The sequence below is a fragment of the Oryzias latipes genome, chromosome 5 (assembly GCF_002234675.1).
Source record: "Oryzias latipes chromosome 5, ASM223467v1".
In the NCBI taxonomy this organism is placed as follows: domain Eukaryota; kingdom Metazoa; phylum Chordata; class Actinopteri; order Beloniformes; family Adrianichthyidae; genus Oryzias; species Oryzias latipes.
In genome coordinates, this window is record NC_019863.2 from 17,782,920 (window position 1) to 17,792,736 (window position 9,817).

General features: G+C 39.5%; 1 long non-coding RNA gene across 1 annotated transcript in view; it reads right to left on the bottom strand.

The window, feature by feature from the left end:
• LOC105354105 overlaps positions 1-9,817 on the bottom strand; it is a 128,289-nt gene extending 118,472 nt beyond the window's left edge. Inside the window, exon 1 of the long non-coding RNA XR_002873292.1 lies at positions 9,700-9,817. This is a non-coding gene — a long non-coding RNA (uncharacterized LOC105354105). The remainder of the gene's footprint in view (positions 1-9,699) is intronic.

The window sequence follows — 9,817 nt, forward strand, 5'->3', positions numbered from 1 at the left end:
ATGTGATTTGTCCCCTTTCATTTCCATAATGGCTTCTTGAGCTCCCTGATGGAAACGTATGGAGACCCATTCGCACTGTATAGGATTTGTCCTGCACTAATGGAGCTGAGATTGGATTCAGGCACTTATGTCTGCAGAGATGATTCCTCCTTTTTAGTGCCGTTCTCTTTTACCTTATACATAATACATAGGTTTAAAGCAGTATTGCTTCGCAGGAGATCTCATTTATTAACATGGAAGTCTCAGAGGGATCAAAAAGCTCAGTATCAAGGTTTGCTTGAGCTCTGCTCTCATCATCACCGAAATGCCCATGGGATTTCCATCAACAAGTCGGAGCACAATAATTATTGGTATTTGATCGTTGTGTTTATTTAAAATTAAAAGAATAATTATCTGGAGCCTGAGGGAAGCAGTACATTTTGAGGTACATAGACAATTTTTGTTTGTATTTCTTTTTATGAAAATACGGTCATTTTCATACACGTATACCTAAACTATGAAAGACAACCACATTTTCTGATTTCCAGATAATTCTTTTGTAAATTATGTTAGAAATAAGTATTTAGTCACCTACAAACAATCAAGATTTCTGTCTCTCACAGACCTGTAACTTCTTCTGTAAGAGGATCCTCTGTCCTCCACTCAATACCTATATTAATGGCAACTGTTTGAACTCGTTATCTATGTAAAATACACCTGTCCACAACCTCTAACAGCTGCACTCCAAAGTCCACTTTGGCCAAAACCAAAGAGCTGTCTAAGGACACCAGAAACCCAATTGTTGACCTGCACCAGGCTGGGAAGACTGATTCTGCAATAGGTAAGCAGCTTGGTGTGAAGAAATCAAGTATGGTAGCAATTATTAAGAAAATGGAACACATACGAGACTACTGATAATCCCCGCAAGATCTCACCCCGAAGGGTAAAAATGGTCACAAGAACGGTGAGCAAAAATCCCACAACCACTAAGGGGGACCTAGTGAATAGCCTGCAGAGAGCTGGGACCAAAGTAACAAAGGTTACGATCAGTAACACAGATTTTGAGTGAAAACCTCCTTCCATCAGCAAGGACTTTGAAGATGAAACTGGAGTGATCTAGCCAGTCTCCAGATCTCAACCCATAGAAAATCCTTTCCACCATAATTTACAAAAGAATTCCTTAAAAAGCAGACAATGGAATTTTCTGGATTTTTTTTCTCATTTTGTCTCTCGTACTTGAGGTATACTTATGATTTACAGGCCTCTCATCTTATTTAAGTGAGAAAACTCGCACAATTGGTGGCTGACTAAATAATTTTTTGCCCCACTCCTGGTACTTTTTTAATGACTGTGGGGTAATTGTAGAGTTTGGAAGAAAAACATCTGAAAAGAAATTACAGGATTTAAACAGGAAAAAACTGTGTTACTTTAGGAAGGATTTTAAATAGTTTTTGTTGCAGATAAATTGACACTACTCAGTTTGGGACATTAATAGTGATGTATGTTGTGATATGATATTTAATTGAACATACGTACATTCACCCTTTAATTTCTTTGGGCCGATCATTTATACAAGCAATGTCTCTTAAAGGTAAGAAGATTGCAGTTCCACTTGACCAATCAGTCAATTTGCACAAGGGTACCATAACAGTGAAATGGGGGTGGAGCAAACCGTGCTGGAAAAACACTCCAGACTCTGCATTTAACAAACACAGCAAGCTAAAACTCGAATAAAGAAGAAGAAAAAAATCACAGTGAAAGGTAAGATAATAGATAACATTATCGTCGCTATACATCTTCAAAACCACCTGAATCCCTTTTTTTTTATATTGTTATTAATATTAAAACAGCAGTTCTTCTAGCCGAGGTGGTATAATTAAGGCTTAAAAAGCTTGAATTGAATTTTTTTGTTTGTTTTAATCTTTGTTGTTAATGAGACTAATAATGACTCAAAAATTGTGGAAGGCAAAGCTTTCTGCTGGGGAGGAAGCTGCCCTCCCCAAATTTTTACTCATTGCCCCCCTGAAGCGTTGCCTCTGGATACAACCTGAAAAGGTTACTAATCTGTAACTATGCATATACTTCTAGGGGCAGTTTATGGTCACCAGTCAACCTGTGGGAGGATCCCAAGAGCAAACCCACGCATGCACAAGGAAAACATGTGAACTCCACACAGAAAGGTCCCTACTGGGATTTGAACCAGGGCCTTTATGCTGTGGGGCAAGAGCTCTGCGCCATTATTATGGTAAATGTGAAAGAAAAAATAGTAATAAGGCTTGTCTTGTTTTATTGATCTAAATTTAATTCAAGTTTTTTTTAACTCTTTTATTTTTTTTTCTTCCCTGGGCTGCCATGAATCCACTACTTTCACTCACATCTGAGTAGTTTTTGTCCCACAGGGAGATTAATGCAAAGAACAGTGTTGATGCAGTAATTAGCGTCACACCTCAAGCTCAATTTATGCTGTACATAAGACAACGACAACTGCACGGCTTCTTAAGGCAGTAGCTTTTTATATAGACCAGGGGGGGGGGGAGTGTTGATCGTACACACCTCGTAAATTGAGAATATTGATTGGGAGTGGAACCCAAGTGGTGAGTTAGGATGTTTGTTGTCATACACGTCACCTTGGGAAAAAGAGGGAAAAGCGTGAACAGATTCAGAGTCGGTAGAATTTAGGTGAAGCTGCATTTAACTGCAGAAGGATAAGGAGCGAAGGACCAAAGCTCAAATCGACAAGTTTGAAGGGACTGGCTCCTGTAGACTGACTTGTAATTGGATCAAGTTTAGGACACAAATTCAATATTCTGAAGTGAAGCAGAAAATTCATAGCTCATCCCTGACGGAGACGAAGCCTCCATTTTGTCTGCATTTTCAGTAACCTGTGTCCAACTGGAGGAGGTCCTTTTTTTTTAAACATCCCTCACCAGCAGTCTCATCTGCGCTCCAGGCATTATTCGCCCTGAGCAAATCACCTCTCTCCTTATGCACCCTCACTCAGTGGCTGCAAGAGAGACACATCGCTATAAGTTATTTCATTATCTCTCTCGCTTTTCTCTCCCCGTGCAAAGATTGCTTTCTTTGAGAGGTCAAGCCAAAGGGTATGGGATTATCTACTAAATAGAGGGCATTCAAGAAAGGATCCTGCAGTCATAATGTTTGATATGAAAGTAAAGCTGCCACACATCTATTCCATTTGTAGGCCGTTTGTTAAATCTTTTTTTTTTCCTTTTAACTTTTATTCATATAGTATTCATTTTATTTTTATATCACAATAAAATTCTGGTATAAACTACTTTTTTCTTCAACCCAGATTAGTCTCATCTGCGGGCCTTATAATGATCACTGACACAACTGGAGTCTTTTATTTCTATATTTTTAACATTTTTACAATTCTCTTGATTTCCAGCTATTGTTTAAGGATGACACCAAAATCCTTGGTGAGAAATGTAAAATGGTTTTGCTGGTGTCATTAGATTGCGAATTGTTGCAAATTACAGGGATCGGCTGAATGAGAGAAGTGACACAAAATCCTGTCCTCTGTTGCAGAATCCTGTAGTTTGTAATCTTTTCTTTTTTTACCTCTACTTTGCACTTTAACATCTGAGCTTTATCTCCACTGTGTACATTTTTTGGACTGCCCTAACTCTTTAACTATTTACACAATTAACATTATTTCAGCGGATTCTTCAGCAGAGAAAAGCAGCCTTGCGCTGAAATGTAACACTGCACAGCACAGTGAAGTGTTTATTTAATCAACGTGAATCAGCGGATTCTGTCGTGGAGAGAAACAGCTTTGTGCAGTTATACAACTGTGGATTTTCCTCCTCAGAATCAACTGATTCATGGTGATCACGTGAACAAAGTTTTACGGTATGTCATAGAGCGTGTGTTATTAGTAGCTCCAGTGTTAAAGGGTTAATCAGAGTAGTTAGTTATTGTTTGTTTGTTTTTCTTAGTCAGGGAGCTTATGTTGGCCTTGGTTCTTCCTAAAGTCCCACCATTTCCCATTTTTTTATTTTTTATTTACTTAAATTCCATCCTTCCATCCATTTTCTGAACCTGCTGAATCCCGTTTGGAGTCACGGAGCTGCTGGAGCCAATCAAGTTACTGTTGGGCGAAGGTGGGATACACCCTGGGCAAGTCGCCAGTGGTATGGTATGGTAATTCTTGTAAATTAACGTTAGTTCACATTTATGCCTTTTGTTTTTGCTCATTCTTTAGTTGCTTCACATCATGGATTCTACCATGAATGAACAACTCTACCAATGCTACCGATGACGCTTTATCACTTTGATCGATTTCTGTATATTTGTAAAATGAGTTTAAGAGCACATATGCATACTGTATGATTACAATACCCTGAAGATGTGCGCTCTTGCATGAATTAGTCCTCTCATGGTCTGACTCTGTAGTGCTTTGATTCGAGGGCGGTGATCCAGTTAAGACTTGGAGCAAATACAAGGATTAGGCCGCAACAGTGCAGATAACACTCTGATCAAAGTGGCCATGCTGCTCTGACAGGCAAAAAGAGGAAAATAAGTCAAAGGAAGAGGCTTTGCACTCACACAACCCCAGTCACACACGTTCCATCTTCACTAGCTGACAGACCGACAGGATGAGATTGTCCTCCCATTTTCCCGTGTCTCTGCTGTTGATAGCAAGGGGAGAAAATTCACTCCGCCAGTTACAGCAGGATCCATCAGGAATACCGAGGCCGACAAGAAAATTATTTTTTCCTTAATGAGGCAGACAAACCTACCGCACTGGTTTATCTTCTTTTTTTTTAAATTAAACGGTCCATATGCTCTGTCTCGTCCACCCACAAGGGTTAAAAGAAACTGATTTTAAGGCAGAATCCTGACAAGTCATTATATCCTTCATGTCACGGTGACTGATGCTTCCACTGTCCATGCCTGCAGGAGTTTTCATTAGTGTTTGCTGCAGATGTTCAGAAATACTAATTGGACCTGAAAACTAAGAGACAGATCTTTGTTTGCATCAAACTCTTTTTGATTCAAATGTCCTTCAAACTTCTTTTACACTTCTTCAAGTTTCCAAACTTGTTACTTGATCTACATTATTGGAAATTGATCCCTTCATCATTCCAGAATGAGTATGACAACAACAAACATCATTGCCTCCAAAGGCTCCAAATCTTTAATATTCAAATCTCAGGAGCGAAAGATACAGTTGAATCATAAACAATGTGTCAAAATAACTGTTTAAATTCTTTTTCTTTGTAATTTTATGCTCCTGTGGAAAACAGTATAGATCTTAAATGAATGCTACAGTGAAAAATAGATGTATAAAAACAGGATAAAAAGGTGCTTAAAGACCCCTTTTGATGAAAATTGTGTTTTTTGGTGTTTTAACATGTTCTTGTGGCATTTTTCTCATGATTGAGGACATTTATATAGAAAATTAAGCTTAAAATTTGCATTTCTGAGTATTTCTTTTTTTCATATCGTTGTGGAAAGAAAACGAGAAAAAACATTTGAAAAAGATTGTATTTGTGATTCAAAGAGTATGCTGAGGGGACCACAAGTTCCCTGCTTCACTCTGCTTTACAGTGGGGAAGGGGAGGTGGGGTTGCTCCAAGCCAACAGTCCCGCAAAAAATTTTAGAGGTGAATTTCTAGTGACCTCCAGTTCCTATGCAGAAACTGAAAACCACAAAGGTTTTTTGACTTTGGCTAAAACCGGCATAATTATAATAAAACGACCACAGAGAACACTTTTAAAATAGATCAAAAGATGGTCGGAGTGGGTCTTTAATGCTGCATTAACAAAGGTTGCAATTTGAATGTCAGGGGCATCGAGTTTCAATGTTAAGTCCATGTGCAGACACAATCTGAGGTCCTGTGGCGCGATTTGGGCATCAGGTGCAGAGCGGTGATCAGGAACTCAGCTTTCGGTACGTGATGGTCAAAGGGTAGAAAAATATTTCCCATATGACAGGGATTTTCTTCCTGAACTTCTGTCCATTTTCTTAACCAGCTGGGGCTGCAGGGTTGCCAGAGGCTGTCCTGGTTACTGTTGGGCAAAGGCGGGATACATCCTGGACAAGTTGCCAGAGTTTGAGTCCGCTACGGCCAGCGGTCCGGCCAGATCCTCTGCGGCAGCGTTCGCTAGCTGGCGACCTGTCCAGGGTGTTTCAGCATCTGGTTTGAATGCAGCATAAGAGGTTGTGCATCTGCTAATGTTCGGTCCATTAAAGATAAGCTAAGCTAAAAAAAATTCTCAAGTTCAGCTATATTAAAACAATTCATGTTTTTATAAAATGACTTTATTTGATGGTCTACCAAGAGCTTTTGGAAAAGATCAAACTATCTGGTTACCGTACATATTTGCTCCAACATCTTTAAATGACAAAAAGTCCAAACGTACAGTTTATTTGGTTTTAAACTCTATATTTTGGCCAGACGAGGGTCGAAATGGGAATCAGTGGCTAGTGTGGTGGAGGGCTTAACTCCGTCCTCTATGCAGTCAGAGGTATCCCTGGGATCCACACCCCTGGCAATGCTAGAAGCTAGGGATCATACATCAGATTTGGGGGACATATTCTTGAGTGTTTGGTCTTGGGTCCTCACCCTCAGGTACCAGTACCCTCATCTCTTTCACAACTGGAACCTGGATGGTTTTGATCTGCTAGTCTTTCTTTCATTTGGGGACCAACACCACTAACTAGTAACAATCTTCACATTGGCCAGGTGCTCCACTTCCTTTCAGGGTTTGTGGGTAGTTTTGCTTACTAAGAATACCAAGCGTTAACTTCCTGACTTGGTATGTCTTTAGGGTGGGACATCAGGGACTGCTTAGGACCCTCGTATGGCAGCAGCTCCTCTCTTTTCTGGGAATAGTGGGATTTTTGGATGCATGGGGGCATGGGTTGAAGCTCAGACATTCTGGAGGTCCATTATCTGCCCGGGCTTGGTTTTTGTGGTCTCAGCATAACTGAGCCCTTGTGACGGTCTCTACAGCTCCATATCTGTTTGACTGATATCTCAGGATGGATGTCTTTGGGCCTCATATATGCTGAGGGGCCCCAAGAGGGCCTGGGCAACTTAAGCTGCCAGTAGGGTGCAGTGAGGCTTCCCACCTTCTTTTATCTCTTTGTAAACACACATAAACACCCGCCTTCTCCTTCCATATGCACGCAGGCATTAGTATGTATGCAGAGGAGCTTAACATGAAATATGTATTAAGTGCTGTGTGTATGTAGATATAAGCATATATGCATGCAGGAGGGTAGGTTTATTTTTGTAGTGTGTACACTTTTGCATGTTGTTTCGCATAGATTTATGTGTATTAGCGCAGATAAATGTTTTTTGTGTTCATATTTCTGCTTGTGTAGAATATTTAACGGATGTGTGTGCAATGAACACTTTATTTTGGATATCATTTACAGATTTTTCCAATTTTTGTCTCATTAACCCTTTTACATGCCTTTTCTCTCTCCATGTTTCTTTCACATCTTTTTCCCCTTTATTACTCTAAGTGGATTTCCATTGTTCTTTCTGCTGCCTAAATATTCCCGTCACATACTTTCTACCTGCAAAATAACTCAATGTGACATTTTTTAGGCATTGACATGTTAATGCCAGAGGCAATAATGCATTTAATAGGAACGTTAGGATTATATGAATTTAATTAAAATAAAACTGGCAAATAAGATGAGAAAATCAGAGGAGAAGTTCTAAGAAAACGGAGCATGATTATGAGTCAAAAATCTCAAAGAGGATGCCATCGCATTTGTATGTTCAGCAGTGACTCTCAATACTGTAAGGGGAAGCAGTTTTATCTGAAAAGTGAAAGAGAGAGAGTATTAAGAACGAAGTGTACAAATGTTTAAAAGATTTTAGTGCGAAAAGGTGATTGTGACTTGACTTTGAAGTTGTGGCTGAGTGTCAGATGGCCCAAAGCTTCTTTCTGCTGTAAATCATGTTTTCTCAATAAGGCCGATAATCAAATGTGAGTACGGCTATGAAGCTAATGTAAAAGTTTGTGATTTTTTACTGTGACTAAAATATAAACTGAAATTTTCAAAAATAACTGAGACTGCTGAAGATTTTTTTGATAATAAACAAAGGTTTTAAACACACCATAACTTATTACAAGTTTTGTTTATGATTTTAAAATAAATATTAGACTTTTAGAACTCTTATGTTTGACATTACACCATTATTTTGTTTGCCTTTTACACCTACTTTTACATTTTCATCTCATTCACGGGCTTGAATGAGATGAAAGCAGTTTGACTTATTTATTGGGATGATAGCAGCATGTTCAGGTAAAATATATGACTTTTTTAGTTGTTTTCTGTAACTTTCTACTCACTGCCTGAGGTCTACTCACTACCTTGAATTCGATCATTTGGTGCGTACTGGTGTAGTGTACAGATGATAGCGATCTGCATTTGTTCAATTTTAATTCCTTTTTGTCATACTAATCATAAGAATTACGCAAGCAGCCCATGTCCTAAAAGCATTCATATTCTTTAGTGTCTCACCCATAGACCCCCCCACCCCCCAGAAGTCATGCTGTAATCCAGCAGCCGAGCGGGCGAGTTTCAGAGGGTTGAGGTGCTCTCCCTGCATCGGCACCAGCTCATTACTTATCCATGAAGGACTGTTAACCACACTGAAATAGAATCAGATCTATTTACAGCAATGGTTTTAATTAGATCTGTGCATGTGTGTGTGTTTGTGTGGATGCTTGTCAGTAGACAGCAGCAGCTCTGAAACCTGGGAATCCCATGCGAAATGCGATGGTGCGCTTTGTGTATTTATCACCTAAGACTAATTGATTAATGTGTTTCTGATGTCGTCCAGAAAACAAATGGTTTTCACCACACACTCCCTCACGCACACATCGCTGAACTTTATGTAATTAACACCTGGACGGAGCGTGTTTTTCCGATGCACCAGTGCTGGTGTAGAAAATCAGAGGGGATTACTGCAGCCCTCTGTTAACTCCACAGCACGCCTCAACACAAGAGGCAGGCCAGATATAGACAGTGTATCCTATGTGGTTAATAGGGTAATTAATACTTAAGTCCTCCTAACACTGTACCATTCTCCACGATACTGTGACACGACACTCTGAGTGGAAAAAGGCCGTCAAGGGATTTTGGTACAAATCTCCTCCCAACCATCCAATTACAGAGCTCATCAACACTTTTATATACTGAATTTGGCAGCTTAGTGTGGTGACATCTTGTCTGGAAAAGAGTCAATTATTCTAAATGATCACTTCACAGCGGCGGGCATCCAAAAACACAATTTGGAAACTAGTAAACATTCAACATTTCATAAATATCTGATGGATTAGTGAGGTCAAAGGTGACATGGTGGGGGACAAAGAGAACAGAGGAGTGAAGAAAAGAGGAAAAAAGGCACAGAGGGAGCGGAAAGTATGGGAAATGTGGGAGAGAGAGGGAAGGCTGTTATTTGCTGTGCGACAGAGCCCCACAGCAGATGAGGAGGGAACAGCAGGGAAGCAGTACAATGGAGAAAGGTTCTACAAAATGAACTATACCAAAATACCAACATTTTTTTTCAAACAATTTAGTAGAAGTTGATGGCATTAAACTGACATGTCGTTTTGGACCAAGAAACTACCGAGGCCCTGAAGTCCAAATCACACCAACAAAAACAAATCAAAGATCGAAATGAATATTAAAAAAGCCAAACAAATGATAAAAAAAAACAACATTACCTTTTAGGAATCAAAATGAATTCCAGAAACCGAGCATGTCCAGTATCACTTCATGCCAAGTAACTTTTGGTTGAAATGATTGACAAATGTCATCATCCAATCAGTGATATAGCCTTTC